This window comes from Podarcis pityusensis, assembly GCF_964106645.2.
Source record: "Podarcis pityusensis genome assembly, chromosome: 15".
Classification (NCBI taxonomy): Eukaryota; Metazoa; Chordata; class Lepidosauria; order Squamata; family Lacertidae; genus Podarcis; species Podarcis pityusensis.
The window spans coordinates 20,201,302-20,228,870 of NC_138040.1; the positions used below are offsets into that span (position 1 = coordinate 20,201,302).

The window sequence follows — 27,569 nt, forward strand, 5'->3', positions numbered from 1 at the left end:
CAGCAACCCACCCCACCCCCCACGCTTCTATGCCTCCTACCAGCAGGGGAAAGTTCAGGCCCCTTTGGAGGTTTGATTAGCACAAATGCTGCATCACCGTGAAAGCAATATCCTTTCCCCTGGAAATTAACTAAAATGCATATGTATGAGTATTATTATTTTTTTAAACAGAACTTTAATAGCTGCAGGAGTCAATTGGCCAAATCGTCTCCAGATTGATTAACTGGTGAATCCCCTGCTAACCAGCCTATCACTTCCGCTCATCTAGCTGTAAATAGCCTGAACCACAACAAAAATAAATTGGAATTGCAGCTGCTACCCGAGGTGAAATCAAATTGAGGGTGGGGAGGAAAGCGTTTAGTTTATGAAAAAGTATAAGCCACAGAGCCGAAACTTGGTTTCCAATTCTGCCATAGACATACACTATACCCCTTAGCAAATAATTGTTCCCAATGGTCTCATGCAAATCACTGATATGGGTGTCATACTTTTGCACACTTGCCAACTTGAGAAGATTCCCAAAAGAGAAATTTAGGCTAACTTGTCTGACATTGATATCTTCACTGGAGGCTGTGCTTTGGGTGCCCCAGCTTTCTAAAGGCTTATGTGGAGGCTTCAAGTGACAGGGCCTTTTCTGTGGCGATGCCCCAGCTATGAGACACCCTCCTGACAGGTATTATTTTATTTTCAAAAATGAGAGTCCTTTATCCTCTTGCTTATTTGGTAAAATGATGAATTGATTTACTTCCATCTTCACTATGTAAATCTTCCCTCTTTCTCAGGGGTAGTTGGTCTGACCTCTATAGAACTTAGATCTTCACTCAACACTCATCCACTCCAGTTTTAGAACGACATTTGTGGTAGAGTAAATGAGACTGGTTTACTCTTTAGTGCTTTCATGAACCTGACGTGATCACTGCTGTTTTGCAGAAGCAATACCCCACCCAAGAGAATTTCAATGGAAATTTCACTCCTCTTTGAAAATTCTCAAACGCAGGGCTTTTTTTTCAACTGAAACTCAGTTCTGGCACCTCTCAGGTGGGTAGCATTGCCATTATAAGAGAACAAGAGAGGCGTTCATGGTGAGTTCCAGCACCTACATTTTCTAGAAAAATAGCACGTCTCAAATGCAATTTCTTTTCTCATTGATTGATGGAGAATTGTTTGAGTTGGGGATTCAGGATAAATTTTGGGAACAGAACTTTTCTGTACATGTAGATTGGCTCTAAAGAATGTCCAGATGGCAGCTTCCTTTAGTCTGAGCTAAGCAATGAAAAACTCTGTCCTACTGTCACAAAGAAAAATATCACCCACTGGGTACCATTACACACACTAAGTGTAACTAAGGTTGATGAAGAAATTCAATTCAGTTCATATTGAAAGGCAAATTGACCTAACTTGTGCTTTTCAAAGCAATATGTGGACCAAATCACACCCATCCTTTAAAAATTGCACTTCTCTGAATTTTGCAATGCACTTCTCCAGCCAAGAGTTATACACCCCAAAAAAGCATATGGCAGAGTAAAGTGTGCATAGAAACACATGCATTAGTGAAAACAACATACAAAAATGCATTATGTCGGGGGGATTTGTTTGCAAATAGGTGTTTATGAGTCAAAACTACATACAGAAATATTTTTGTTAGGAGAAATTTATAGTAAAATGCTGATAAATTTTCCTGAGGATTTAACAAAAATTACAAACAATCCACAAATTAATAGATTTGTTCATTTCTCCAACCAACAAAATATTAGGGCAGGGGACCAGCAGAGCCTGACTTACATCACAGGAGACGCAAGCAATATTATAAACAAAAACTTGTCAGGAGCGTGTGGTATTTCACCAAAAAAAACCCAAAACAAAGAGGGTTAATGCTTTCCTACTAAGTATTTTTTTAATTTGCTGGAACTCCTCTCTCACCAGCAACCCTTTTTTGTCCTCCCATGTAGTTTTGTGTTGGTAAACATACAATTCTACACAGGTTGCTTGCTGTGTGGGGGTCTAATATAAGGAGGAGAATTAAGTACACATACACTGTCACTTCTCCATGTAAACATGCCTGTCAAGAGGGAGAAAGAAAATTCCAGCCCATTAGAGCACTGTGTTGATTTGTCTGCAATGTGTAAGCACTGTAGGCCGATAGAAGAAATGAATCATAGCCAGGAGGAGCCAATGTGTGTGTGTTTAATCCTCTCTTGAATATTAGAATAAGACTTCACAGTCACAGGACAGTTTCTCCATCACATATGGAATCCACTGCCACAAGGTGCTATCATGGCCAGTAGCTCAAATTACTTTAAGAAGAAGGATTAAGTGGGCTAACAGAGTGCACATTTGTCTATCAGCTGCTGCTAGACATGGAAGCTAAGTGGAATCTTCCAGCTCAGAGACTGTGCACTGGGGAGCAGGAACGGGTGAGGGGGCTGTTGCATTAGGGATTTCCGAAAGGCATCTGGTTGGCCACTGTGTGAAATGTGATGTTGGACTAGACGGACCTTTGATCTGATCTGCAGCATTTTTATGCTGAAGAAAGTTTACAGTTGTTGGTGGGGGAAACTCTAGCGGGTGCTATAACAATAATGTTCATGTTTAAAATAAAACAAAAACCCTGCTTCAATTAGGTATTTTCGCCCAACTTGCTAATTAGTCATCAGATGCTGGGTACTGGGAAAACTGAGCAGACTTCAGCTCAAATCAAACAGTCCATAAGTGGTGCATTTACTAGTGGAAATCTGCTTCAAAGTCCTCCCTTCCACTTAGATTTTAAGCAGCTCTACAAAAGAGCATTGATTTTGGGGGTTAAATTGACTGATTTTATTCATAGCTAGCTCATGTGGCCTGCTCAAAATGACAAATTGTTGAAGAGTGCAAGCTGTGGATTGGCTCAGATAAAGCAAAATCCCGTTCATCTTCCTCTTTGGTTTTGTTCTTCCTTTCTCCTTCTCTCTCTCTCTCACTCTCTTTTTTGTTCTAAATATTTTTGCACTCATAATTTGCTACTATTTGGTCCCTGCCTGGCCAGGAAAGGTATTTTCACAGCATGGGATCTTCTCTTTTCAGGGCAAGCACTGTATTTTCATACCAATTACACCAGAAGCAGAAATCTAAAATTTTTGTGTCTCCTTTGGGCTCCTGCATAGTAAATAGTCGTTTTTTTCTCTTTGCATATTGTATGTTTATGCAGATTGCCTATTGACTCCAATTTAGCTGACAGATATAATAATAAACATATGCATCAAGTGCTAAGTACTCGTGTTAAGGATCAGGTTAGAGTCCTCAGGTGCACTGTGGTGGCAGCTGTTACGAAAAGTACTGTATGAATGCACTTTAAATATATCTCATGCCAGGAATGTTTAAATCTATTATGCAATGTCTCCTTGTCTTGGCTTCCCATGCAATGAAGCACTTGGGCACCAGCTGTGCTGTTAAGTGCCTTTGCCTGTGAACAAAGAATGGCTCCTCTCCCCTTTGCTCTTTCCATCTTACCCCTTGTAGTAGGCAAAATTGCAACAACAGCAAAGGGGGATAGTTAGATTCTGTTCCCAGCCCCACTGCGTCTTCTGTGGGGCTTCAGTAACACATTTCCTTGTGAATCAGGAAATCTATAAATGTCCACTTATTTAGATATGCTGCTGCTCATGATAACCAACAAGGATATCTTCAGCATGTTACTCTGAAGTTGAAAGAATTCCATTGGCTTCCATTGAAACTACTGGGTGAAGCTCAAAGTGTTGGTTTTTGTGTATGAAGCCCTATAATACAGCTTGGGACCACAGTATCTGAAAGATTGTCTCACCCTCTATATACCCATGTGATCCCCGTGCTCTCCCTATGAGAGCCTCCTGAAGACATCCCTTTATCATAAAATCATAGAGCTGTAGAGTTGGAAGGGACCGCAAGGATCATCTCATCCAACCCCCTGCAATGCAGGAATCTCAGTTAAAGCATCCATGACAGATGGCCATCCAACCTCTGTTTAAAAACCTCCAAGGAAGGAGAGTCCGTCACCTCTCGTGGGAATCTGTTCCACTGCTGAAAAGCTCTTACTGTCAGAAAGTTTTTTTCTGAATGTTTAGTCTTGTACCTTGAGTCCTACCCTCCAGAGCAGGAGAAAACAAGCTTGCTCCCTCCTCCATGTGACAGCTCTTAAGCTATTTGAAGATGGCTATCGTATCTCCTCTTTTCCAGGCTAAACATACTCAGCTCCGCTTAGTTTCCAGACCCATGATCATCTTGGCTGCCCCCCTCTGCACATGTTCCAGCTTGTAAACATCCTTCTTAAATTGTGTTGCCCAGAAGTATTTTCTGCACAGTATAGGAATTGGGTCTTTAGTGTTGTGTCTACTTCTCTTTGGAATACTCTCCCCTCAAATATTAGACAGGCACAGTCTCTTGTCTTTTGAGCACTTACTGAAGACCCTCTGCTTTCAACATGTTTTGTTAAAAATAATGTATGGCTGCTTTAATGTGATTTTTATGGGATCTGTCAGCCACACTCCCTCAGAAAGCAGTGGACTCTCTTCCGTTGAAGGTTTTCAAGCAGAGGTTGGATGGCCACCTGTCACTGTTACTTTAAGTCAGTTGAAGTGGTTGCTGTCGAAGGCGGTTCTGGAAGCGTCGGTGTAGCAATGAAGGAAAATTTCATTTCATCTGCATTTTTTTAAAAAAGCAAACTGACCTAATTTACACCTTCTGGGCTGATATATGGATTAGAGCATAAATATCCTTCAAATTTCACACTTCCCTGAACTTTGCCATTTGGTTCTCAGGCAAAATAAATTTAGAAATGCATACGTTGTGTTAAAAGTACAGATTTAAAGAAAGTTTTTTTTTAGAATGAAATTTGTATTTTGACATTTGCTGTGGCTCAGTGATTAGAGCACCCTGAGAAATGGGTGGAAGTGACTTATGAACGAACACATGAGAAATTGACACAACTTATGGGAAATTAGCAGAGAGAAGAAATGGACTAATTTCCCCATTCCTAGTCAGGAGCCAAGTAGCTGTTGGGCCTGGTTGCACCAATGGAGATGCTGGATGACTTGCTGTCTCATCTTTGACTCTGGAGGAAACACAGAATGAACATGAATAGGATTTACCTGCTCCCTTGGTAAATCATTTATATTATTTTGGCACAGAATGTGCTCGGTTGCAGAACCACTCAGTCACATGACATCTTCCTATGAACCATTTACCTGCTTGGGATTTAAAACTGAACCCAATGTGAACAGCCACAGATCCATCATACCACTTTGCTGGGGACTGCATGGCCTCTATCATGCCCAAAGAAATCAGGCGTGTTGTCTCTAATTTCAGGGGCTCTGGTGATATTAATTGGTACACGGTCCCTATTTTCATTTACCCAGTGGCAGGCCTAAGCGTTGATAATTGATAGATTGGCAGAATGATGGCTTTGATGATTTGCAAATTAAAGCCTTATCCTGCCCAGGCCTGAGAACCTTCCCATAAGATGCAAGGCGTTCTGCTAGCCCATGTTTTACTGTGCAGACTAGAAGTGCTCAGTGCCTTTTAGGATTGGACCTTAGCACGCACAAACACATGCTCTCACTCTCTCATCCCCGTGGCTATGCCAATCTGTTTCTATTAATATGGGTTTAATTGTGTTGGTTTTTCTTTTTTGCATTTCATTTGCAAGTAACAAAAATATAATTACAACCAACAAATTGCTGCCCCTCGGGGAGTTTCGTTGATTTCATCCACCCCCACAGGGTTTGCAATGTGCACTTCAAAAACATGGAAGAACAAAAAAAGAAAGAAAGTAAACAGGCAGAATAAAAAGGGAGGGGAACTGCAGCCTCCACAAACGAGACATAAGAGACTGCTGGAAAATGGCCAGTGTCCATTCTACTATAACAAAGTCTTATCACAGGCAATAGGTGATATGGGGTGGCCAGGTTCACACATAACCACAGACTTTGGTTTAATGTGACACAAGCAGCATGCTGGTGTTTGGAGGAAACCAACTATGAACCTCGGTTTGGATGACCTGACAAGCTGAACTCCTGGTGGTTTTGTCTGTGTTGCAGCAGCAGCAAGTATGAGGGAGGAATGTCATCAGTACTTTTTCAGCAATTCACTGGTTCACATTAAACCATGGTTTGTTTTAAACCAAGGATGGGGAACCTATGGCCTTCCAGATATTGCTGGAGTACAAATCTCATCAACCCTGTCTGGTGGCCAGAGAGTTGGAGTCCAGCAACATCTGGAGGCTACAGGTCTAATTAACCGAGGTTGTAAGAAATTAAAGAATGAAAGCCATGTATTTACTGTGAACTATCCTTAAGCAATAATGAGATCACTGCTTTAGCAATTCAAACTGGATAACAAGGTCAATAATCAGAACCCAGGTTCAAATCAAACATTTTTTTCAAATTGGCATGTTAAAAATGTAGGCTAAATTACTGCATGCAGAGCCAAGTGTATACAGTGGTATGTCGGGTTACATACGCTTCAGGTTACATACGCTTCAGGTTACATACACTTCAGGTTACAGACTCTGCTAACCCAGAAATAGTACCTTGGGTTAAGAACTTTGCTTCAGGATGAGAACAGAAATCGCATGGCAGTGGTGTGGCGGCAGCAGGAGGCCCCATTAGCTAAAGTGGTGCTTCAGGTTAAGAACAGTTTCAGGTTAAGAATGGACCTCCGGAATGAATTAAGTACTTAACCCAAGGTGGGTTAAGAATGGACCTCCGGAATGAATTAAGTACTTAACCCAAGGAGGGTTAAGAACTTAATTCGTTCTGGAGGTCCGTTCTTAACCTGAAACTGTTCTTAACCTGAGGTACCACTTTAGCTAATGGGGCCTCCTGCTGCTGCCGTGCCGCCAGAGCACAATTTCTGTTCTCATCATGAAACAAAGTTCTTAACCCGAGGTACTATTTCTGGGTTAGCAGAGTCCATAACCTGAAGCGTATGTAACCTGAAGCATCTGTAACCCAAGGGACCACTGTATAGAAGTCATCATGCAAGTGTCTACTTCACGATATTCAATCTATGTATCATTTGCAACCCACATGTTTAACATGCTGATCTGGTAAATAAACGAGGACACCTTTAGGTTCCCATTGGGTGGAATCAAAACCTTTGGTTTTCACCCCAAAGGAAGTCACACTAGATGTTTCAGCCAAGAGAAATGTATTCTGTGAAAGGAATATTCCCAATGGTGTTTCTACAGGATCTCATCCCTATTGTGATTACTAGTAGTGCAGGAGGGTTGGGGCAAGTGACCCAGTTACATATCTGGAAAGGAATGCAAAATGGGTGCCAAATGTCATGCTCTGCATTAAGAGGAACAAAAATAATATCAAATTATTTTATTTTTCTTCCCAGGTTGGACTAATGGATTAGAACATGTTTTTGAAGTGTGCAAGCTGGACAGAGTAGCATAGTGCAGCTTTTCGTTGACCTTGAGTCTGCAGCCTAACACAGCAAAGCACAATCAACGACTGAATACTGCTACTGGGGAAGGGGGCAATCAAAAACAGGGACTCTCCCTAGACTATTTAAAACCAGAAAAACACACGATAAGAATTCCAAATTAAAATGGAGCCATAAATTCAGTAATCGGAGCTGTTCTCAATGAGAGGTATCACTGAGGCCTGTGTGAATAAACAAGTTTTCAGAAGATTCCAAAAACTGAACAAGTTGGAGATCACCATACTTCCAAGAGATGATGGTTCCATGTACCAAGTGCCTTTTTACTAGTAGTTGCTGTCAGATGTATTTCTTCAAGCTGCAATAAAACCTTATCAGCCACTCTCTAAAGTTGTCAGTCCAGAATCAACTTATCCTCTGGTGGGGCAGTGGGGAGAGTACTTAGAATTGGCAGCCTGTGCTTAGGTATAAACAAGTGTAACCAGTGACCCATCTGTTCTCAAAATGACCTGAGTGCAATGGTGTGTCCCCCACATGCAATTCCCAGCAACTGGTATCAGAGACATAGTGCATCTGACAGTGGAGAGATAATGCAGCCACCATGGCTAGTAGCCATTGATAACTTTATCCTCTGTATTATGGCACCAGTGAGAATATTCAGCACAGAGACCCCTAGTCAACAGTGCTGGGCATCCCCAGTACACAAATATTTGAGACTGCATCATTTCCCACAGTTGCAGAGAGCAAAAAGAGAGGCATTAGCAAACACATTAGCTTAGGGACCGCACAACCCATTTAGCACATGGAACTGTAAGTACAGCTACACTCTATTTGCTCCTCTTGTCTTCCCTCTGTAGGAGCTCCCAAGTGAGTGTTTTTATTTTTATATTTTTCAGCCACAGAGTCATGCTGGAAGTAATTAAATACAAGGAGCCTCCCATTGTCATCTTAGCAGCTCTGCTTTGCCAGCCTGGTTTCAGCAGACCATGAAAAGAAAGCGGTTCTCTCTCTCTCTCTCTCTCTCTCTCTCTCTCTCTCTCTCTCTCTTTTATCTTAATCATACAGATTTATGGATTTATTTATTTTTCCTCATAAAAAGTTGAAATAAAAACCTGCTTGGTCCCTTCTTGGCTCTTTACTCCCACATTATCTTCCCAGTTTGCTCCCCCCCCCCCCAGCAATTGGCCTCTGCTTGTTTCTCCAAGCCATAGTTTCGTTTCTCTAGAAAAAGTCCTGAATCTCTGAGGATCCAGATCCACCTCCTCTCCTTCATCTACTGAACTGAGACCGAAAGGCAGCTGTGTGCTGAAGAACCCCTTTGGCTTGCAATAGCTCTCCTGCCATGCCCCCCACTCCTGCAATGTCAACTCAACACGCACACTGTAATTAAAACAGACTTTTGCAAAGATACCTTAAGCCTCCAGGGACAGTAAAATAGGATTCAGAAACTGGCTGTAATCAACCCTTTAAGGGGTGATGCCTTCTCCCTTTCAATTGCCAATCTAGAAATGAAAGAAATGTGCAGCGAAGTGGTGAAGGCTGGCCCATTAGGGTGAAAGACGCCCCCACCCATCTGGCTTCTTACTTAACAACCAGAGCAGTGGGTGGCATGGCCTGTCAGCTTCCTCCTCCTGAGTCTTGGCCCTTGTAGAACTCAGAAAGGATGAAGAAGGTGGGGATAAAGCTAGAATTCATTGGTGCTGTCTCTTTGGCTCTGGCATCACCCAGACTCCCTGCCTTCCACCCCACCAATCCCAATGGGCACCAGCAACCACTGGCAGTTGTACATACTAAATAATATTAACTATATTGCGAACGTTTTCGTTTATGGCAGGGAAATTTAATTCAGTGTGTGGCCCAAGCATTCTGTGTCAAATTATTATTGTGGCCCACTTGGTCTGAGAGCCTGGACTGCTGTGCTCTAGATAAAAGGCTAAGAAGCAGCCTTTATTAGTCAGTTTCACAACATACATCATATTTCAATAGGCATTCATCTAAATCTAAATTTCTACTGAAGTAGGACATGTGATAAAATGGACTAAAATAACAAAAGAGGGCAAATAAGTAACGTTTTTCAGAAAATGGAGCATAAATTGGAACAATAGGATAATGTGCAGTTTTAAGAACAATTTGAACAAATTTGGTGCTTAGTTATGTCTTAAGCAGAATAGGCCAGACCTTTTGCTCTACAGTATATGCTGTTCATATATATCTGTTCATATATATGCTGTACTTAATTTGTTGTAAATGATGTATTTGTGCTAGGAAATAATGATGGCGGTGATGATAATCATAAATATTTCAAAGAAATCTACATAAGTAAACATTTGCCAAAGGTAAGGGGGCGAAGCCCCATCTGGTATCCTACAATTTGAGCACGGAACCCACTTTCCATTTCAGTGAAGCTGACCAGGGCTGTAAAGTCCTGTCCTGCACTTCCCACTGGAATGGAGCTGGGGGAAAGTAATGGCATATTGGCTGCCAAATCCATCCTAAAGCACTCCAAGCCATCACCCACCTCCCTCACTTGGCCCACCTGTTCCCTGCTTCTCTCAAGACTCCTGTTGTTTACTTGTAGATTGCAAACCAGCAAATCGTCACTTATGTGTCTCTGGCTCCAGCTTGCTTTGCATAAATATGATTTTTGGGTGTTGTTTTTTTTAAAAAAAAACACCTACTTAATGTTATATTCATAAAGAATAGGCATGCTGCCGCACTGCTTGTGGGGGTGGGGGGATTAAGCTTGCATGGTTTAGCAAATGATGAGCACCACGTGGCCAGGGAAAGCAGAGCTTTGCCTGACATTTTGTAGCCGATGGAAGTTGTTCTGAGCAGCCAAGATCAGGGTTGGGGTTGGGGAGGGCTATACAATGTTGTTGTTTTTTTCCTTCCCCCAAACAGTCTGTTTGTGGGAGATTGCCACATTGATGCTCTGCTGCCAAAAAAGAAGAAGAAGCACAGACAAATGATCAGAAGGAACCAGAAGAAGAAACAAAGTGAAAGCATTCGCCAATAGTTCCTTGCCATCTGTGTGACTGAGCCAAGCAGAAAGTAGCAGGAGGCTGGTGCTCCAGTCAGTGCCAGCTCATGGGTCACTGAAGTGAATGTGTGTGGGGGGGGGTTATGGGGGGGGGAGGCCTCTATAAATCACATAGCCTAGATTCCATCTCCCTAAACTCATTCCCTTCTAGATATCAGAGAGACTTTCCATAATTCTCCATCCAAAATCCCATAAGTGATTTTAAGGTGCACCCACACTGTCAGTATTCTGTGGAAGTGATTGAATCACATACCATAAATTTAGGCGTGTGCAATTAAAGCACTCTGGCACAATAAGGAGTCTTTTTGTGGTTTGGAAAGAGATGGGGAAATGCAATAAAAAGTATGAGCTAATGATCCATGGATAGAAAGACATAAACTCCAAACAAACAGATCAGGATGAAGGCTTCCATGTAACCTTTGTGGAAGCATATTAGGATAGATGTGCAATAAACAGGTCATTTGGAGAAGTCTTTGTTTTGGATCTATTCCCCCCTTTTTCAGACCTTCTTTCAATGCATGTGGAGGGGAGATTGTACGGCAATGACAACAACTACAATTTTTTACCTACTCTTCGCCCTACAGTGCATTACAACAATTAAAACACAACATTAACATGAAAGCACAATATTATACAATATTAAAAAGAGTTTAAAACAACTTAAAAATATGCTTCTCCAACCAGATGCCACGAACTGGTTGGACACAGAGGAATGGTGGGAGGAATCAGCTGGGGGAAGAAAGCTCAGAGCCAGGGGATTGGTGATGGGAGAAGAGGGAGAAGGAGATGGGAGGAGGTGTTGGAATCTGAAGAGGTAACATGGATTAGTGAGTGGGGGAGTCTGTGGCAGGGAGAAGTCCAGAATCAGCGGCAGAAACTAAAGCAGGAGAGGAGGGAGGCCAAGAGGCAGAGGTGAGTCTGGCTGGTGATAAGGCACAAGTGTCTTCTTGTCCTGCTGCAGCAAGTTCCCCTTCCCCCCTGGTCTCCCAGAACTAGGAGAGGTGTGAAGAGGGCATAGGAGATGTTAGTTTCACACAGGCACAGTCTCAACAAGACTGGATTAACCATTAAGCAAAATAAACAGGTGCTTAGGGCATCAAGGGAAGCGGGGAACCACAGAAATTTTCCATTGTGAGATTTTTTTTTTCCATTAATGGTCAAAAATTGCTCAGCTGAGCATTCATTTTCTTAGCTGAAGTATATTAAAAAATCTCAACAGAACAACTATGCAAGAAGACAGGCTGGATGCCTTTACTAAGTTTAGAAGCAGGTATGTTACGTAAGATCAGTTTTGAGGATCTGATCAAAGACTTTGCAATTAGAAAATGTAGGAGAAAATGTGTCATATATAAAGTGGAAGTATACAAAAATAAACATTATTTTCCATCTTACTGTAGGATTTGTTTCATTTCAAAAAATAAAATTTTGTTTTATTTTATGGTTTATTATTATTATTATTATTATTATTGTGAGTGTGTGTGGTGTTTAGGGCCTCTAAAGGTCTTAATCCAGTCCTGAGTCTCAGATTACTTGGGGGAAACCCTGGAGAGGAGGGGATTTAGGCAGTTGTGGGGATGCAGAGACCTTCAGTCTCAGCAACCGCTTCACGGGGGCAAGATCTGCTGGAGATGAGTTGCTGTGCTCATTAGGCCTGACACTAGTATGCAGATCCTGTTTTTGCTAATAAAGAGTTAATTCCAATTTGCTAAGTGTATTTTACTGTTGGCTTGCTCCAGGGTGATTTCCATAACAGTATCAACTATCTGTTATACACCTGGAATGGCAGGGGAGACATAAGCTATGTGTACATAGATCTTCTCAGGCTCCATGCACTTTTTCTGATCTCCATTGCTGGGCCTTTAACCACAAGGTTCCATTCCCCCCCACCCCCCAAAAAAACCCCCTGATTTTCCTCTCTTAGCTGTCATTTTCATAAAACTCTTTAGCAAAAAATTCCTCTACTCTACATCCACCACCTTTTCCCTCCCTTCTTCCAACCCATCACGGGGTGTAAAATTAATCCTCTCAGGCACAATAGCATGTCAGGTTCATCCCCATTTCATACACACTCTCTTGCCCACCCCGCCAACTGTTTTCTTACTTAATGGAGAATTTTGCTTCATTAAAATTAAGCCTCATTTCATACTCATCTCCTCTCTCTCTCTCTCTTTCTCTTTTTCCCTCCTCTTAGAATTGAATGTGATCTCCATCATCCCTAGGCTTCTTTAAATTAAAAAAGGGAAGGAAAAAAAGTTCCTCTCCCTTGCTGCTTTTATAATCAAGTCTGTATCTCGCCATGAAAAAATAAGATAAAAATCTGCTTTCTCTCTTACCTTTCTTTGCTACCTAGCTAGACTTAAGTCACTCTGCTCAAAGCAAAAGCGCTCTGGTGACCCTGCCTCATTTATTGTCCTCTTCTTAATCGAAGGAGTATTTCATTCCAAATAAAGAAAGACCTTTTCCTGCCACTAATTTCCTCAGAACCTTTTTTTTTTTTTAGCACATCCAGCTCAACAGGCCCTTTCTTCTTCCACTTATCAGAGTTGGGTTAGTGGGGAGGGGGAGGGGATCCATTTACAGGGGACTTTAGGGGAGCTGCTAAGGAACTTGAGGCTGTGAGCAAGACTTCATTATTCACAATGGAAGAAAAAGGCAGAGGGAATCATTAAGTTGGCTATTCCTTCAGTGATGCCAATAGTTCAATGGCAGCAGCAAATACTTAACAAAGCATCAAAGAAAATTCTCTAGCCCAGACTTTTTCAATCTCAAATCCCAGATGCTGCTGGACTCCAAGTCCCACCAGCCCCAGCCACCATGGCCAATGACCATTAATGAAGGAAACTGTCCATCAGTCATCCAACAACATCTGGGGAACCAAGTCTGGGAAAGGCTGCCAATGATATGCATTGGGCCCAGGATACCTTAAGGATTGCATCTGGCTACATGAACCTATCCAGGTGCTAAGATCTTTGGGTGGCCACCTTCTGTTGTTCCAATCAACATCATGCATATGGTTGATGGTGGCATGATACAGATACTTTTTCTGTGGCTGCTCCCATATTGAGGAATTCCCTTCCAAGAGAGATTAGCCTGGTTCCATCCTTGTTATCCTTTCACCAGCAAGCTAAGACCTTCCTGTCCAGACAGGCCTTTGAAAACAAAAGTGCAGACAATGTTGATCTCTGGGCTGCTGTCATGGCAAACCACATTTTAATTGCAGGTTCTAAATGTGTTCTGATACATTTATAAACATTGTAAGCCATCTTGATTCCCAGCTTGGGAGAAAGGCCAGATATAAATATTAAATAATAACAATAGCAATCCAAAGGCCAGCTTCATTGGTAATGAGCTGGTGACCCAACATGATTACCCGAGGAGAATGAGAAGACACTGCAGGGCTTCAAGAAGTTGGGCCTCTTTAGGTATGACTAGCATTGAATGCAACCTCCTGCTCTACAGCATTCTATCCTAGCTTCCAAACCAGTCACAAAGGCAGCCTCACACTGAGTGTGCTACAGTAATTACCACAATGGAGAATCTACCCTGCCCTACAAGTAGACACCTCTCTTGTATCAACCAAAGGTGTTGATGAGCATTCCTGCAGTAGAGGCCACCTGGGCTTCAAGTGACAACAGTGGATCTAGGAATGCTCCCAGACAGTGTACTTGCTCCATCACAGGAAACATAAAAGGAATGATTTTTCTCCTTCCCTTGACTCCTGTTGTTTTTAATTGCTGTATTTTGAAATAATACACGATGTCTGCTTCTTCTTTGTAAGCTGCCTAGAGAATTTTATTGACAATGGGTGGCTCTTCTTATTATTTATTAAATTGATATTATCTAGCAATGCATATGCCTTCATGTTTCCTTGTCTGGCCCATTCAGTGAAATCAGCTTATTTTTAATCTTCTGTAAAGAGGCTTCTTCAAGGGTTAACAAACTTTGGTTGTATTGGCTGAAGTCAGATTAAAGACAAAAGTTACAATTCCTACAGCTTCTGCATTTCCTTCACAGCTCAAAAAAAGAAGAAGAATCAAGCATTGAGCTTTTACTCTCTCCCCCCACACCACCCTCCCCCAAAACACCCCAAAGCACAGCTGGGAGCTGTGAATGACCCAGAACTGGGTTTGATCTGTATTCCATCCCACCCTAGCACTTAGCCTGCCTTGTGGATTCTGCAGGTGCAAAAGATAGCTATCTCACAGCAGGGTTCACCTAGTCTGAGGCTGCTGATTTCACTGGGCTTTTATCTCTCCCTCTCTCACCCCCTCGCACCTCTGTCATCACTCACTCCTCTTTCAGCTACCTGGGGATTCTCTCCACCTGAGGGGTACTTAACATTCTGCAGTACTCAAGGCCAGGCCGCTTGTTAGCTCAAATGCATCTGGATCTAGAGCGTAAGACAAATTGCTATTTCATTATGGGAGCTGAGTCTCTAATCCATTTCATTTATTCTCTCCCTTGCCCCCACCCTACTCTGCTTGCAGAAACAGAATATGTGCAGGCAGGAGACGGGCCTCAAAGGGGACACCCTAAAGATTCATTTATCCAACGAGAAACAACCCAAACCTACAATGCTAAGCAAGCCTTTGATACGATGGCAATTGTCCTTCATGTTCCTTTGCCACCTCCCACATGTGTGAATTCACAGTACCTCGGCATTAAAACTCAGCACATAAGAATCATATTTAGGGATGGAGGCACCTGTCAATTTCACTTTCTCTCACTTTCTCTCTTTTTTTTCTTCCATTCCGTTCCTATTGTTGCCCATCTAATTTAATAATCTAGATTATTATTTTTTGGTGTGGGGAGCAGTGTTTTCTCAGCCCTGAAAGCTAATTGGTTGGAGATACTGGGATTAGAACCTTGGACCTCCTAAACACATCAAGTTTTCAAAAAAGAGATGGAAACAGTGTTTAAAACTTATTTTGGCGGATTGGAAGTCAGTGATAGCTGGAAACTGGAGCAAGTCATTTTGTCACGGTCTCAGATGTTTGAAATGTCTCAGATGTTTCAACCGAGTTCCAAATTTGCTCCAAGGTAAAAAATAAATAAATAAAATACTGTGCTAAACCACACATTTTGTGTAGTTTTGTGATTGCATGAGTTTGTTTGCTTTTCAAATGCCCTTGGGGAAAACAATAACAGAATTACACATAATGTGTAGTTTGGGCTGCAACAGAATATTTGAATTATGTGGCTGGTGAGAAACACAGTTTGCTTGTTGTTCGGACACCAGCAGTTAAGCTGCTATCTTAACAGCAACAAAAGCCTGCCTGCTTGTGACCTGGAAGAGTTTGTTTTCTCCCACTGAATGCAACTGTCTAGATGACAGTCTGCAAATGCTGCAATTTCACAGGTCTTCGAGCACTTAATTTGTCTCAGAGGTGATACTTAAACACCAAGATTGGCATATCACCAGTGACAGGCTGTCTCTGTCTGAAAGAGTGTCTCTGTGCCAACCACCCAGGGCACCAGCAGCTATGCCAGCTGGCCTGTGCCCCCAGCAAGGAAGGGGGGGAGGTGAAAAGTTCATGTTTATTAGCTGTGCCTACCACCAGCTATGCTAATGTGACAAAGTGGTTCCCTTCATCAAGGACGGCACATTAAACTTTTAAAAAATTTGGATGCTGGGAGGCTGTAATGTTCCTTCCTACAGCGTATGGAGAGGCGATTACATAAAAAGTGTTCTCATTAGTATAGATCCAACAGTTACTGCAGCCCAGTAAGCTTTTCCCGAGAGTGCTTGCCAAAACATTTAGCATCTAGTTGGGTTCTTCGGTGCAAGCCTAAATGCTAGTTAGTTGATTAATTTTCTGTTTTAGTTGATTAAATTTGCATATATGTTAAAGCCATTTGCTTGAAGCAGGAAGTAAGTTTCCATTGCTTTTTCAGAGATGATACATGAATGTGCCATTGAAGCAACCACTTTAGGAGGAATTTCTTTCAGTAAGGTGGAAGTGGAAAACCTTTGGCCCTCCAGGTGCTGCTGAACTAAAGTGTGGATGAGCCCTAAGAGTTGCCTAAGAGAGAGCTTCCACCAGTCAGAAGTGGCACTAAATGAGCCAATGGCCTGAACTTTGTACAAGGCAGCCTCATACATTCAGAGCTCCCAACGCTTGTTCTGTAAACCAGCTTAATTTCCCCAGAGGTATTTCACATGCATATCATTATCGAGATTCCACTTTGGTCACCAGCAATGACAATCCCGAAAGAAAGAAAGAAAGAACCAAAGCTCAGTAGCAGATTACATGCTTTGTATGCAAGAGCACAACCCCTGGATAACAATATAGACGTCCCCCCATTTATACAGGGGTTACACTCTGGGGCCCTACACACATAAGTGAAATCATGTACCGTATTTTTCGCCCTATAGGACGCACCGTCCCATAAGGCGCACCTAGTTTTTTGGGGGGGAAATAAAGGGGAAAAAATTATTTTCCCCCCAGGCGCGGGGCTGGGGCAGGGGAAGCCTGAGCTTCCCCCGACCCCAGCCCCCAAACAGGCAGCTCTCTGCAAGCCGTGGGAGCCCAGCGCTGGCTCCCGCTGCTTGCGGAGAGGTCCGAGAAGCCTGGACGCGCTGAGCTCAGCGTGCGCAGGCTTCAGCATGCAGGCAACTCTCCGCAAGCAGCGGGAGCGCTCCCGCTGTTTGCGGAGAGGTCCGCAAAGCCTGGACACGCTGAGTTCAGCGTGCGCAGGCTTCAGCATGCAGGCAACTCTCCGCAAGCAGCGGGAGCCCAGCGCTGGGCTCCCGCTGCTTGCAGAGAGGTGCGCGAAGCCTGGAGAGTGAGAGGGGTCGGTGCGCACCGACCCCTCTCGCTCTCCAGGCTTCAGCGAATGCCTGCATTCGCCCCATAGGACGCACACACATTTCCCCTTCATTTTTGGAGGGGGAAAAGTGCGTCCTATAGGGCGAAAAATATGGTAAATTGGGGACCAATCTCTACAAAGCCTCTAAATGCCTATTTCCCCCTGCTTTCCAGCTCTCTCTCCTGATCTCTCTCAACTCAACTCTCTTCAACCAGAGTTGAAGCTCTGGGGCTGACTGGAGGATGCACAGAAAAGTGGCGGCTGCTGCTGCACTACCACACATGTCAGATGCTAGGTGGAGAAGCTGCTCAGCCTAAACAAAGCTCTGCTGCACTTCTAGTCTCTTTGGAGCTTCCTCCACCCTCATTGATGTCCTCTTCGGACTCTGGAAAAGGTCTTCTCACAAACCACAAGAACACTCCATCTCTCTCCTGCCATTTCCTAGTATGATTCTATTTATTTCCTGGCGCCCCACATATACATGGTCATTCACGAGTAGAACACACATAAATGGGGGAAATGCCTGTAGTTCAGATCGACCCACCCACTCAGAGTCTACAGTTCAAAGGACCAGGTAGTGGGTGATTGAGGAGAGACCCTGGAGAGCCACCAAGAGGTCAGCATGGACAATAATTGGACAGATGGACAAATAGTCTGAGCTAGCAGGAGGCAGCTTCCTGTGTTCCTTTGCAGGCTATGTCTTTGGGCATCATTTCTTCGGGCACATTCTCAGTTCACAGGGAGTGACTAAGAAGCCCAACAGGCTTGGCCAGTGAACTGTGTGATGCAGCATGTCCCAAGGTACTGTACAATACACAAGTATCCCTTGGAATGTGCCCTGGGGTTCTCTGGAAGAAAATACGGCATGGAATAATGTAGTTCCCTACAGGTTGAAAGTCAGAAAGGTCCTCATGATCCAGTCTGAGTCAAAGCAACTGCCTCCTGCTCACTGGAGCTTACCGCAGGACCCAGCACACATGGCTGTGCACAGGCCAGCGGCTGCAGATAAAGAAAGGCGATTTCTCGTTTTAATTAACTGAGCTTTCATTTAAGAACAAACAAAGGCCATGTTTGTGTGCTGACAGCTGGCCTCCCTTCTGGGTCAGATAAGGCAGCAAGTCATTGCCTCAAAGCTGCAAGACAGGCCAGGAGACAATCCAAGAAGCAGGGATGTGGGGAAAGGCAGGCTCAGCTTAGGAGTCAGCTGTCACGGCTTGTTTTTCTGTGCAGCATTAAAGAGCAGCAACAGAACTAGTTCCCCAGTCGTATTGCAGGGCTGAGAGATCAATGGGGAGAGATGCTTTTGGCTAGGATTTTTCTGTGGCAAATATCAGTGTTCAAAGCAAGCAGGTCAGCAATGCCTCAGGGGTCCAGAGAGAAGAAAGAAGAGAGAGAAGCCTCTTACACAAGCATCTTAACTTACATCATGTTACACTTCAAGCCATCGCCTTTTCCCAGTTCCACAAGATTAGGTTGTCTCAAACAAGGGGTGCTTGCTTGCTTGCTTGCTTTGCAGAAGCTCTCAGTGCATACACTCCTTCCACTACAAAGAAGCAGATCTATTTCCTCTTGGCTCAACAGTCAGGCCAGGGAAATTGAAGCCTGAAGGCCATTCTTGGCCCATCAGAGGATCCACACCTACCCACCCATCAGCGTATGTCAATCATGGTGCCATCTGATGGGAGCAAGGGCAGGATTAAATCCTGTGTTGGCTGTGCATGCCTGTTCCCAGCAGAGAACAGTTATGCACAGCCAAACTGAGCAGGAGCTAAATCCCACTTGGTTGGGCAAGAATCCAGAAGGGGTGTGCATCAGAATCAATTGCTAAAAGGGAGGTGTTTTATCACTGTTTAATATAAGGTTTCATGAAAACCTACAGATGATCCTAAATCGATGGGCTGGCAGGAACCTTCACTTTTAGCATGCAGTTTTGATTCACAGTCTCCCTGAATCAGAAAGTAGTTTGTCCCACAATCTCCTTTTAGAATGAAGGGAGTTTCTTACCATCTTTTCAGCAGGGGATTCCATGCAGGAATCAACAGGGTGCTTTGGCCATTCACTGATAAGCCATTGGATCAGGAGTATTCAATGCAGTTTCCTCCATATGTTGATGGACAACAGCTCCCACCATCCTTTATCCAAGTAGCATGATCCTTGGTCATTGTGGCTGGAGCTGATGTGAATTTGGAGCCCATCAACATCTAGAGGGCATATGAAGGGCACTGTGCTAGCTACCCCTGCACTAGTTAACATCCATTTGTCTTGAGTAACAATGGAGTGCACCTCCAGGAATGAAGTAAAACCACTGCAATAGCAGCACCTAAGTGGCCTCTGTGGGGTGCAAGCCTGGGTAGTATGTATGGAGCTCTTAGATGGCTTTTTGAAACTCTAAACATTAGTGTTAGGAAGAAATCTGCTCAGCTTGCATTTTAATCTGAGTCTACCTAATTTGCACTTTCTCTCACAGTATGCAAACTGAAATGCAGCTATCAGAATTTTCTGATGTATTTCTTCATCTAAAAAATGTATTTTAATGTCATTTATTAAAATGTCATTTATTAATGTCATTTATTTAAAGAAATGTCATTTATTAGTGGAAACATGCATATAAACATGCATATATTGGTGAAAATAACATAGAAAAATATATTAGGAGAAGTTGTTTGAATAATTTGTACTATAGAATGAGAAATACACATAAAAATGTGTGCCAATTTTTATGAGGATTTTTTTTTTTAAAAAAAAACAAAGTTTGCAAACTGATGCACAAGTTGGGTGAACTGAATTTAAGACTGAAAAATATGAGGGAAACTAAAATTGACACCTTTCACCAATCTCTGCTAGATAATGGGGCTATACAATGAGGGGAAACTATTTCTGTGGGCTTCTCAGAGGCATCTGGGTAACCACTGTTTGAATGAGGATGCTGGAAGAGAGGAGGCCCTCTCTCCTGTGCAAAAGGAAAAGCTAAAATGTATTCCTTCATAAAATTATGTATACCAGCTCTCACTTTACTTGCCCATTACACTAGAAGAAGAAAGTCTATAATAATACTTAGCATTTATATAGTGTATTTTGAGAGTCCAAAGTGCTTTACATACATTATCCCAGTAATCCTTACAGCAGCTCTGTGAAGGAGCCCAACTTCTGTGATCCCCACATTGTAGATGGTGTCAAGGTTCAGTATGAATGGACTCTGGCTAAAGGCCAACACCCAATACCAGATTAAACCTCCTAGGCAGTCAAAATCTCCCCCCCCCCCCCGCCTCACAAATTATCTCCTAATGCTTGCAAATCTTCTACTATGATCTGGAGTCGACAGAAACTCACAACACACTAAAACAGAGAAAGCTTCGCATCTTGAGGAATGTACTCTAGTGGGAAAACATTGAAGTCAGAAAGCTTGATTGTAATTTTCTTTCAGGATCAAGTCATGGGTCCCCTAAAAGGTGTGGGGCCCATGGGCCAGTGCCTACTCTACCTATCTGGTAATCTGGCACTGCCAACACCCCACAAGGGCTCCCTGAACCTACCCCTCCTCTTCAATGGGCAACCTGCTTCCTCACCTGCTTCCTGCTTTGCCCCAGAAGAAAGGAGCAAGCAAAGAACTGCAGTGATGAGATGGAGGGAGAGTAGCAGCCAGTGTCTATTTCCTCATTGGCTCCATCTGCCAAGCAAGTGGGTGGCAGCAATGATGGGGGAAAGGAGCAGCAAGAACAATAAGAACAGCATAACTGCCCATTGGTGTTCAAGATCAATGGCAGAGCTATGGCAAGCAAAGGGTGAGTACTTTGGCAGAAAGGGGCAACTAACAAAAGCCAGCACAATGCTTCCCCCTAAATGTCATATTCATTTGACTCTGGCAAGTCATTTTCATGCTACACAACAGCTTGATAGAAGCTGCCTATTCTGCATGCTGCAAAATTGAATGTGATTGACTTCAGTAGCAGAGAAAAACACATCCAGCTCATTCATAGCCTTCGACTGTGGAGAGATTGATCATGCCGATGCGAAGTGACTCGCTCACTTACTTACAGGGTCATGTATTCCTACACACACACACACAGAGAGAGAGAGAGAGAGAGAGAGAGAGAGAGAGAGAGAGAGAGAGAGATTCTCAGCAAAAGACATACAAATAAGCCCCAAAGCAACATATGTTTTATCTAAGCTGGAGACTTTCAGAGTGTGTCATTTGCTGGTATAAGGATCATCTGTAGTCATCATGTCCCAGTCCCTGCAGAATTACTGGCTTATAGTTCTTGAAGGAGCAAACAATATCCTACAATGCCCTGATGGGCATAGTGTTCTTAGCAGGGGCGGGGGGCAGGGGGTCAGATACCTTGAACATATCTCAATGGTATAACAGAATTTAGGAAGCTGCTCTATTAACTAAAATTGTACATTGCAAACCTCTGAAGCATTTTTAAAATAAATTAAAAAAATGGCCTTCCTGTATAGTTTTTGGAATGTGCAGGTTCAAGACATTATCAAATCACATTCTCTCATCCTCTATTTTCATTAACAGACACTGTCTTCTTTTCAAGGTTAAATAAAGTTGTATCCAATGAGAGTCCTACTCAGAGTAGGGCAATTTACATGAATGGGCATGATCAGCTAATCAATTTCAATGGGAGCTAGCACGGGGCACAGCCCAGGATGTGTTGACTATTTTAACAGTTTTGTGATATATCTTATTTACTGGATCAATATATATGTAAGTCTCTAATTGTATATAGATATACACACACAACTTCTATATTGCAGTTACCTATTTTCAATTTTTTTTAATGTGAAAATAGAAGCAGATTTGGGGAGTTGCAGAGAAGCAATGGGGCAGGGTATAGCCTATTCCCTCCCCACAGAGCTTCCACTCTAAATTTCTTTCTCCACAGGCTACTTCCCCCACCACAAGACACCAAATTTAGACACCCTTTCATACATATGTCTGGTACCCTTTGGAGAAGGGAAAGTGGCATGAGACAGGAAACAATTTACAGCGGGGGAAGAACAGGTGGAAACATGTTAGGCACCCTTTCTCTGTAGTTTCTCAGCTCAAGATTGCAGTTTTAAGGGAAGGGGAAATGATCACCATAACACTGCATATGCATATATTTGGGTGAAATGCATAGCTGACTCAAAATCCACACCCACTCACTGTCAGACATGGACTCACCCAAGTTCACTACGAGGCTATATATGGCTCTCTGGACCCTGGTTGTTCTAGAGGTCACTGTTCTGCCCTCTGCATTGGCTTTTCTGAATGTTCAAAGAAGACCAAAGCGGTTTGTGATATTTGCTCCCATTGCCAGCTCCTCATACCATATTGCTCCACAGCGGAGGTGGAATGTGTAGGCTTCCAAAAGTTGCTGGATACAATCCTCACCATCCATGACCACTGACCATGGAGCTGATGGGAATTGGAGTCCAACAACATCTGGAGTGCTATAGGTTCCCCATCTCTGCTCTATACTGTCCAAAGGAACTGTGTCCTTAACACAGCACAGAAAGGGGGGTCAGGCAGATTTTGGATTGCCTTTCCCTACTTCCCCTTCCACCACCACATTTTCTTTTCCCTTTTTATCTAGTCCCAGCACTTGTCACTTTGCCATTTAAACATGTCACACCAAAGCTCTCTCTCATTAGGTGAAAATTGGATTTTGTTAATGAAGGAAAAGGAAATCAATTAACCTTATCAGTGTACGGGGGACTTATTTGAAACAGCAAGGATAGAAATTCTCTCGCCTCTCCTTTGCTGATAGGTGAGTTTTATGCACACATGTGCCCATGCGCACGCACACGCGCACACACACACACACACACACAGCAGGTGCAGGTGTCATGTAGGGTGTTAGAGCACTACGGGGAGACTTGAAAAAAAATAACAAAACTCTGGGAATTTCCCTGCAAAGTATATACTGCGTATATGTGTGCCACCGCAAAATAATTAAATAATTCGATTCATACCCTGAAATGGCAGGAGACAGCTGGAGAGACCTTGTGACTCATGAGCAGACCCTATTCAGAGCCCAAATAGGACGTCAATGAGGACAGAGGAAACCCCAAAGAGACTGGAGGTGCTGTACTTTGTTTACATAACTCAGTCTCCCCACTGTACAGCTGATGTGTGAGGCAGCACAGCAGCAGCAGCAGCAGCAACCACTATCCCTGCATGTCCTCCACCCTCCTGTTGGCTCCAGAGCTTCAATTCTAGTTGTATATATTTTGGAATACAGAATTTTTGGTATGGATTGAAGAGAGAGAGGCAGAGAGGGCATTTAAAGGGTGTTTAGAGGGTGTTCTCCACTTTATGCGATTCCACACCGTATGTGCACAGGGGTCTGGAATGTAACCTCCACGTAAGTAGGGAGGAGCCTGTATACAGTTTCCCAAAGCAACCATCACTGAAAATAGAGGCAAGCAGCTGAAGAGTCTTCTCCCCAAAGAAACTTTGCACAAAGAATTAAAATGGCTTGTAACAAAAAAAGTCAACCCTTTTAAAGGTTTTAAAAAGTACAGTACAGTGTGTATTCTTCTTCTTTTACTTCCTCACTCTGTCTTCCCCCTCCTTTTCCATATGCTTCATCATTGCAAAAGACAACTTGGAAATTTATCTGGCTTTATAAATAGGCTTCAGATATATAAAAAAACCCCACAGCTACCATACCCTCCAACATTTCTCTGGTGAAAATTGGGACATCCTATTCTATTATTGTTGTTGTTGTTGTTGTTATACCCCACCCATCTGACTGGCTTGCCCCAGCCACTCTGACCATCTTCCAACATATATTAAAACATAATAAAATATTAATCATTAAACAACTGCCCTCTACAGGGCTGTCTTCAGGTGTCTTTCAATGATTGTATAGTTACTTATCTCCTTGGCTCAGGGATAGGGTAATTCCATACCCTCCAACATTTCTCTGATGGAAAGAGTGGCATCCTAATGAAAAGTGAGACATTCTGGAACAAATCATAAACCTTCTGTATATCCAGGACTATCCCTTGAAAATAGGGACAATTAGAGGGTCTGAGCTACACACAGGGTGAGGAATCGGGAAATATTTACACACCTATTCCATTTTAACACTCATGGTTTCCCCCAAAGAATACCAGGTCCTCTTTGAACCTACTAAAATAAGGGAGGGAACAAGGCAGGTACTGGTTCCTGTCTTCAAAGCCGATATATTTGTGGAAGCACAGCAAGAGCGCTGCACTGCCTCTCCAGCTCTTCGATCTGACCCTCTTCCTGAACCTGCCTTACACAGCCTCTCACTCCAGGTATTGAACAGTTGCTTAGGTTTCACAGCAAGGCACCAGCAGCAGGCCAGGGGAGATCCCTGGAGGATGCCCGAACTCAGAGGTGACTGCTGAAACCTTTCAATTATTTACATCTTTTTTCTTTTTTGCAGTGCCTTCTTCTCCAGCCTCTGTTCCCCTGGCTCATTCTCCCCCCACTCTACCCCACCTCTGGTTGCACTAAATAAGACATTTATGGATTGTGCATGTATTGCCTGCTTGACACATTCAGTGAAGTAGCCCAAAATGTACCCGGAGACTGTCAAATCACAAGTGGCTCTCTCTCTTTCTCTGTTTCTTTTCCTGGGCAAGACTTCCCGGCAATTTTGACAGCAAGGTCTGAAAACCTTGAATGGTTTGCTGGAAATGTTTTGGCAGCAGGATTTTCAGCTGCCACTCTAAGGAGTGGGGGTGGGGGCAGGAGATGGTCTATACTCTCCCATATTTCACACATGAAACATTGACACATTCTTGAGGAATTGTGACACCCAGATTCTCACACCACTGTTCCCTCTGTCTAAGTTCCCTCCCTGCCTCTCTCATTGCTGTATTGCTGAATGATGTTCACTCATTCTGCAATGCCCCACCCTCCACTGGCTTCAGAAGAAGGATGTTTAGTACACTAAATAAAATGTTTTACGCCCTTCCTCCAAACTTAGGAGGTTTAATGATCAGTTCCACAATGGATCTGATTGTCCTTACAGAGTAAATGCAACATGGGCACATTCAACAATGCTTATTACCTGGGCAAGGCTGGTATGTTGCCTGCTGAATCTTGATTACTCATTCAGGATGCACACAGGTGCTGGTAACATAACAGGGCTATATACAGCTCCCAGGTAGGACTCTAAGCGCAGGCCTGCAGCAGGGTTTCTCTCCTTAGGGACAGAGCAGTAGCTCAGTGGTAGAGTATTTGCCTTCCATGCATAAAATCACAGGTTCAATCCCCAGCATCTCCAGGTCGGGCCCAGAGATAGACTTTTCTGAAACACTGAGATGCTTCTGTCTGTCAGTATAGATAGTACTGAGCTGGAGGGACTCAATGGTCTGATTCAGTATAAGGCAGCTCCTTTGTCTAATGGAAGTGCCATAGTTCATGGGAAAAGCTCTAGGTACAGCTGTAGGGTGTCAGGATCCTCCTCAATAGTCTCAGTGTTCATAGAATTGTAGAGTTACAATGGACGCTCAATGGCCATCTAGTCCAACCCCTTCCAACAGAGAATCACAACTAAAGTAGCCATGACAGATGGCTATCCAACCAACCTCTGCTTTAAAAATCTGAATTGGAGGTTTAAAACATCCACCACCAGCTGTTACACTGGCAAACAGCTCTGTCTGAAAGTTCTTCCTAATGTTTAGTCAGAATCTCCTCCTTGCAACTTGAAGCCATTGGTCCAGGTCCTACCATCTGGAGCACGAGGGGGGAAAACTTGCTCAATCTTCCCACTGACAGCCTTTAGATATCTGGAGATGGCTACCATGTCCCCTCTCCACCTCCTCTATTCCAGGCTAAACATACCTAACTTACCAAACAGTTCCTCACAAGTCTTAATTTACAGAGAAACCAAGACAGTTTTGGCCTTGTAAATCTCAGCAGAGATGTCTGGTCATTGACTCTGGCTCCCCCTATTGTTTGGCTCCCTGACTCCAGCCCTACCACTCCCAGTGACCACCAGCCACTACTGAACTACTGTTAAAAGCAGAGCAGAAGGGACAAAATAACAGGGACTCTGCCTAGTTAAACTAGACTTCCCAATTCCAAACCCAATGTTGTGCATGGCACCTCAATGGCTCCCCAGTATGCAGGTGGCTTCCGCCTCCCATGATAAAAGTGGCTCATTATTCAGGGTGTCTCTTTGCCTCTTTTCTTCATTACTTCCCTGGCTTTATCTACATTTGAGTAATACACAGCAAATAAATTATTCATTGTGTTTGTCAATCAGCGGATAGATTATTCACAGATTATATCCCACTCGTTCCACCTCTCCTGCCCATTATCTGACTGCAAAAAGGCTGAGGGAACAGCTTTTCTTAATCAGAAAAAAAGAGAGAGAGAGAGAAAGAGGCAAGGATTAAATGGAACGCAAGGTCATGGGAGGCAGGGAAGAGGCTAACCACCAGGAGCAGAGTACGCTTTCCACCCACGGACGGACAAGCGCTTCGACAATGCCAGCTGTGTCGGCAGGAAAGTCTCCCCCACAGAGACTGTCAAAATGCTTCACTCCTGACAAGTGATCACTTACAATGCAAGAGTTTCCATCACTGCACATACATACAAGGCTGCAGGAAACTTTTTTTTTTAATGTAGTGTTCCCCTGCTTTCAGCAGCAACTCAGAAATGAGACATAGGATGTGGGGATAAAGTCTAGCTTGTATGGCTATAATGGGGGGTGGGGAAAATGTTGGATGAAGAAATGGCTATCAGTGACTATTTGAAAGGTGACCTGAATGCCCCACCCCAACTAAACATGAGGAAGAGCTGTTCAACAATGCAAAGGGTTCCCTCAGAAGGTGGTGGACTCTCTCCTTCATTGGAGGCTTTTAAATGGAGGTTGGATGGCCATCTCTCATGGATCTTTAGCTGAGATTCCTGCATTGCAGGGGGTTGGAATAGATGGTCCCTGGGGTCCCTTCCAACCCTACAATTCTATCTATCATCTATCTATCTATCTCTCTCTCTCTCTATCTATCTATCTATCTATACACAGTGGTACCTCTGGTTATGTACTTAATTTGTTCCGGAGGTCCGTTCTTAACCTGAAACTGTTCTTAACCTGAAGCACCACTTTAGCTAATGGGCCTCTTACTGCTGCCGCGCCACCACCACGCGATTTCTGTTCTCATCCTGAAGCAAAGTTCTTAACCCGAGGTACTATTTCTGGGTTAGCGGAGTCTGTAACCTGAAGCGTATGTAACCTGAAGCGTATGTAACCCGAGGTACCACTGTATATATATAAAGTATGAAGCAGCAATCTTAGCTCAGCTTAAAAACATCTGACAGACACCAGCACCACCATCAAAATAG

General features: G+C 43.4%; 1 protein-coding gene and 1 long non-coding RNA gene across 4 annotated transcripts in view; one reads left to right on the top strand and one right to left on the bottom strand.

The window, feature by feature from the left end:
• Nucleotides 1–27,569, bottom strand: part of LOC308464327 (opioid-binding protein/cell adhesion molecule homolog) — a 775,089-nt gene that overhangs the window by 642,039 nt on the left and 105,481 nt on the right. The gene's annotated exons all lie outside the window — the stretch shown is intronic.
• Nucleotides 2,346–8,393, top strand: LOC308464472. 2 transcript variants are annotated; one of them, XR_013980066.1, is made up of 3 exons: nucleotides 2,346–2,414; nucleotides 4,989–5,110; nucleotides 8,295–8,393. It is a non-coding gene; the product is annotated as an uncharacterized lncRNA (long non-coding RNA). The 2 variants fall into 2 exon arrangements; XR_013980067.1 differs by lacking the exon at nucleotides 8,295–8,393 and adding an exon at nucleotides 7,354–7,542.